At 57.6% G+C, this 6,000-nt stretch overlaps 1 protein-coding gene across 1 annotated transcript in view; it reads left to right on the top strand.

Moving 5' to 3' along the window:
* The first annotated feature begins 4,313 nt into the window (after positions 1 to 4,313).
* LOC140190273 (fibulin-1-like) overlaps positions 4,314 to 6,000 on the top strand; it is a 148,515-nt gene continuing 146,828 nt past the window's right edge. The window contains exon 1 of the mRNA XM_072246857.1: positions 4,314 to 4,348. The gene's annotated coding sequence lies outside the window, so the exon portion shown is untranslated. The remainder of the gene's footprint in view (positions 4,349 to 6,000) is intronic.

Here is a 6,000-nt window from a genome sequence, read left to right as displayed (position 1 = left end):
ACCTTCCGAGAAGCTGGAGATGGGGGAGCAATGGGCTCCCCAGCAGCAAGTCGCTGCAGTTTCCCAAAAAAGTCTAAATAAGAGACGGCAAGGCAGAGGAACAGAATCAGGCCTTTCGGCCCATCGAGTCTGTTCTGGCATTCCATCATGGCTGATTTATTATCCCTCCCAATCCCCATTCTCCTGCCTTCTCCCCGTAACCTTTGACACCCTGACTAATCAAACTCCGCTTTAAATATACTCGATGACTTGGTCTCCGCAGCCATGCGTGGCAAAGAATTCCACAGATTCACCAGCCTCTGGCTAAAGAATTTGCGCCTCATCTCTGTTCTAAATGGACGTCCCTCTATTCAGAGACTGCTCCCCCGGTCCTCGACTCACCCACTATAGGAAACATTCTGATAAGGCCTTTCAATATTCGATAGGTTTCAGTGAGACCCCCCACCACCCCCCACCACAAACACACACACACACACACACACACACACACACACGCACTAACCTCCAGCGAAGACGAGTTCTGCTGTCAAAAAAGGAGACCGAGCGCCGTTCTGAAGGTGGGGGCTGGAGGGGTGGCGAGGATGGAACTTGTCGTCACGGTGACGGGTGATTTTAGAACCCAGGCAGAGCCCGTGTGTGTGTGTTGGCGGGGGGGGGGGAGAGAAAATAAGAACGGGTGTAGAGAATGGGAGGGGCTCACAAAGTGGGTTACCGAGACGGGGAGGTGTGTAGGGGCCGGAAAGAGTTACAGAAATGGGGAGGTTGGAGGGTTTCAGAGTTGTATCGGCTGGAAGGGGGGGGGGTCACAGATACGGGGGGGGCTGGGGGTTCAGAAATGGTTACAGAGTCGGGAGGGATGTGGAGGCCAGAGGATGTTACAGAGACGAGGAGGGGTGTAGGGTCCGGAGTGGAGGGGGTGTTGGGGACGGAGGAGGGGGTTACAGAGACGGGGAAGAGTGTAGGGGCCGCCGGAGTGTGGGATTACGGAGACCCGGAGGGGTGTAGGGGCTGTAAGGGGGTCAGAGAATGTGGAAGGGATGTAGGGGCCGGAGGAGCGGGTTACGGAGACGGGGAAGGGTGCAGAGGCCGGAAGGAGGTGTAGGGGCCGTGAAGGGGTTACGGCGAGAGGTGTTGGGGCTGCCGGAGTGTGGCGATACGGAGACGGTGAGGGGTGTAGGGGCCGGGGGTGGGGTTAAGGAGTCGGGGAGGGTGTAGGGGCCGGAAGAGGGTTACGGCGAGGGGTGTGGGGGCTGCCGGAGTGTGGAGATACGGAGACGGAGAGGGGTGTAGGGGCTGCCGGAGTGTGGGGTTAAGGAGTCGGGGAGGGTGTAGGGGCCGGAAGAGCGTTACGGCCAGGGGTGTAGGGGCTGCCGGAGTGTGGAGATACGGAGACGGAGAGGGGTGTAGGGGCTGCCGGAGTGTGGGGTTAAGGAGTCGGGGAGGGTGTAGGGGCCGGAAGAGCGTTACGGCGAGGGGTGTAGGGGCCGGAAGAGGGTTACGGCGAGGGGTGTAGGGGCTGCCGGAGTGTGGAGATACGGAGACGGGGAGGGGTGTAGGAGCTGCCGGAGTGTGGAGATTCGGAGACGGGGAGGGGTGTAGGGGCCAGGGGTTGGGGTGGTCACAGAGACGGGGAAGTGCTACAAATGAGCATTTTATTCGGGTTGTCCGCACTGGGCTAACAGAACGGATCGCTTCTTGCTGTGCAAAACATTTTTGGGTACTTGCTGTGACACGTTAGTAAAAACCTCCAGGTAGAAGACGATGGGGGATGATAGAGGTAACTCAGCCCCGAAGCAGCCTCTGGCATCAGAAAAAATACCGGAGCTTCTGACCGACACATTCTCACACAGCTGGGTACAGCGCAGAGCGGGGCCTGAAGGGAGGAGTTCAATACTGTCTTGCTTCATATTCACCCTGTACAAACTATCCAGACAGACAGAGCCGCCCTACACCGTCCCATCACAATTCCCGGGATCAGACACAGAGTGAAACTCCCTCCACACCGACCCATCACACACTCCTGGGATCAGACACCGAGTGAAACTCCCTCCACACCGACCCATCACACACTCCTGGGATCAGACACCGAGTGAAACTCCCTCCACACCGACCCATCACACACTCCTGGGATCAGACACCGAGTGAAACTCCCTCCACACCGACCCATCACACACTCCTGGGGTCAGACACAGAGTGAAGCTCCCTCTAAACCATTCCATCACACACTCCCGGGGTCAGACACAGGGTGAAGCTCCCTCCACACCGTCCCATCACACAATCCCGGGGTCAGACACCGAGTGAAACTCCCACCACACCAACCCATCACACACTCCTGGGGTCACACACAGAGTGAAGCTCCGTCCATACTGTCCCATTATACACTCCTGGGGTCAGACACAAAGTGAATCTCCCTCCACACCGTCCCATCACACACTTCTGGGATCAGACACCGAGTGAAACTCCCTCCACACCGACCCATCACACACTCCTGGGGTCAGACACAGAGTGAAGCTCCCTTCACGCCGTCCCATCACACACTCCTGGGGTCACACACAGAGTGAAGCTCCGTCCACACCATCCCATCACACAATCCCGGGGTCAGACACCGAGTGAAACTCCCACCACACCAACCCATCACACACTCCTGGGGTCACACACAGAGTGAAGCTCCGTCCATACTGTCCCATCATACACTCCTGGGGTCAGACACAAAGTGAATCTCCCTCCACACTGTCCCATCACACACTTCTGGGATCAGACATCGAGTGAAACTCCCTCCACACCAACCCATCACACACTCCTGGGGTCAGACACAGAGTGAAGCTCCCTCCACGCCGACCCATCACACACTCCTGGGGTCACACACAGAGTGAAGCTCCGTCCATACTGTCCCATCACACAATCCCGGGGTCAGACACCGAGTGAAACTCCCTCCACACCGACCCATCACACACTCCTGGGGTCACACACAGAGTGAAGCTCTGTCCATACTGTCCCATCATACACTCCTGGGGTCAGACACAAAGTGAATCTCCCTCCACACTGTCCCATCACACACTCCTGGGGTCACACACAGAGTGAAGCTCCGTCCATACTGTCCCATCACACACTCCCGGGGTCAGACACTGAGTGAAACTCCCTCCACACTGTCCCATCACACACTCCCGGGGTCAGACACAGAGTGAAGCTCCGTCCATGCTCTCCCATCACGCACTCTTGGGGTCAGACGCAGAGTAAAACTCCCTCTACACCACCCTGTCACATTCCCGGGGTCAGACACTATGACATTCCCTCTACACTGTCCCATCGCCCACTCCTGGGGTCAGACACAGAGTGAAGCTCCCTCCACACCGACCGGAAAGATAATTGAACCGTGCAGTGAAAGGGTTAAGGCTGGAGATGGGGAGGTGCTCGTTGTCTGTACACACTGGTTTGGCTGCAGGCGGGAGCTGGAGCGAGCACAGTATCAAATGTCTCGCCTCGTGATCCCTCATGCCGGGAGTCCGGCAGCGATGGTCAGACGGCTGAAGTCCCGATGCCCCGTGGTGCTGGCCTGAGCACGTCCATTCGGCCCATCGAGTCTGCTCCGACAGTCCATCATGGCTGAATCATTTCCCTCTCAACCTCATTTTCCAACCTTCTACCCGTAACCTTGTACGCTCTGACTGATCAAGAGTTCGCCGCTGGGACAAGCTTTCAGTAAGAAAGGTACCTCTTCTTTCTCTTTTTTTTAAAATCTCCCCAAAACTCTCCGGAGAGCGCTTCTTGCGGAGAACCGGGCTGGTTTCAGCAGCTGTGTTTATCTGCGTGAGGGAGGTACCGCTGCCCAGGCTGGTGCGACTCTCACAAGAGAGCGAGTGTGTGTGTTCCCAGTATGCCTTCTCCCTCTCTGTCCTGCTCCCCCCTCTCCCCCCCCCCCGGAGAGGGGTGCGCCCCCACATCTGGACGGGGACAGATGGCGGGCTGTGAGCTGGCGAGGCTGTGGGCAAGGACCGGCATCCGGAAGTATACTCGAAGCCCGTGTGCTGAGTTGTTTACCCCCTAGTACAGGAGACAGGGAAATCCTCAGTGGGGGGGGGGCCGAGAAAGATGGAGGGGGAGCGAGCGAGCCAACGGGAGGGAAGGGAGATTAAGGGAGCAAAAGAGAGCCGGGGGGTGATTGGGATAGCGAGAGAGGTGGGCGAGCGAGGGATGGGGCGAGTGTGCACGCCAAAGGGGGCGGGACGGGGAGAGAGAACATGCGAGGGCGAGCGAGGTGAAGGGGGGGGGCGAACGAGAGGGGTGTGGAGAGAGGGACAGGGAGAGAAGTAAATCTATATACGGAGAGGGTACGAGCGAGAGACGGATGGTGAGAGAGAGCGGGGTGAGGCAAGCGAGAGGGGTTCGAGAGAAGGAGAGGGCGAACCAGAGAGTGATAGAGAGAGTGGGGGAGCGAGCAGGAGAGAAATGGAGGGGCGAGAGAGAGTGATAGAGAGAGAGGACGAGCGAGAGAGAAAAGGAGAGGGCGAGTAAGAGGAGGATAGAGAGAGGAAGCGAGCAAGAGAGAAGGGGAAAGCGAGAAAGGGATAGAGAGAGTGTGGGGCGAGCGGGAGAGAAGTGGAGGGGCGAACGGGAGAGAGGGAGGAGAGGAACGAGCGAGCAAACGAGAAAGGGAGGAAACAAATGAAGGAAAGAGAGGGGGTAGGATTAGAGGGTGAGCGAGCGAGGAGGAAGTAGGTGAGGGCGAGCGATCAAGAGAGAGATGGAGACAGCGGGCGAGAGACAGAGGGGGTAGGGCGTAGGGCGGGATGGGGAGAGAGCGCGAGAGAGGGAAGGATATATATAGACAAATGGAGAGGGGGGGACGAACGAGATGGCGCACGAGAGTGTTGGGGCGACGTGTGGGAGGGAGGGAGGGGGAGCGGGAGGACAAATGAGAAAGGGAGGAAGCAAGGGAGTGAAAGAGAGCGAGAGGGGGCGAGCGAGGGTGGGTTCGGGACAGAGGGGGAGAGGGGAAGGCGAGGGCGCACGCCAGACGGAGAGGGAGAAGAGAGGGGAGCGTGCGAGAGAGGGCGAGGGCGTGTGCGCAAAAGGAGGGGACGAGGGCTTGGTTTCGTGCTCTCCAGAGGGGAATGGAGGGAGGGGGAGGGAGGAGCGAGGAAAGGAGGGAGGGAGCACGCCTAAAATACGGGGGGGGGGAGGGTGAGCAAGAAAGCAAACGAGAGAGAGAGAGAGAGAGAGAGAGGGAAGTTGGGACAGAAAGCGAGAAAGGGTTAGAGTGTGCGAGCAAGGGAGAGAGGGACGCGCGAAAGGGGGAGCGAAAATGTATAAAATAAAGGGGGAGAGAGGAGGAAGAGGCGTGAGTGGAAGAAGGAGGCAGCGAGATTGTGATAGTGAGTGTGCGCGGAAAGGGAGGAGAGCAAAGGTGTCTAAGTTTGTTAGAATACATTTTGTACAGGGTGATCATGGGCGGTGTTTGAGAGTACCTATGGTAGGGTTTGAGGGAGCACGTTAGTGTGAGTGAATGTGCGCGCTTTGGAGACGCGCTCCTGTGTTTGTCAGGGACTGTTTCTGCGTGAGATTCCGGGTGTCTTTTTTCTTCGCGAGTGAGTGCGGCTTGAGAGGCCTTGAGTACGCTTGTGCGTACATGTCTGTGTCCGTGTTTGTGAGTGTATGTTCGAGTGTGTATATATTTGTGAGTGTATATGGATTTGAGTGTTAGAGTGTGTGAGTGTGCTCTTGAGAGTGAACGCGACCTTGACATTGGGTTCGCGTGCCTGCACGTTTGAGAGTGCGTGCGCGTGTCAGACCGAGAGCGTGTTTGTGACAGTGCATGAGTTAGTGAGGGAGAGCGTGTGTTTCTGAGTGGGGGCCGCGAGTTCCTGCGGGCGCAAACGTTTTTACGAGAACACACTGTGTGTGTGTAAATGAGCGATCTACTCGCTGCGCGTGAGCGCACGCGAGCGTGTGCAGTTTGAGAACACGAGCCCCCGAGAGTGTGTGAGTGAGACAGCGTGCGTG

This window comes from Mobula birostris, chromosome 29 (genome assembly GCF_030028105.1).
Source record: "Mobula birostris isolate sMobBir1 chromosome 29, sMobBir1.hap1, whole genome shotgun sequence".
Taxonomy (NCBI): domain Eukaryota; kingdom Metazoa; phylum Chordata; class Chondrichthyes; order Myliobatiformes; family Myliobatidae; genus Mobula; species Mobula birostris.
Note: the sequence above shows the minus strand (reverse complement) of the source record. Positions and strands in the feature narration are given on the sequence as shown.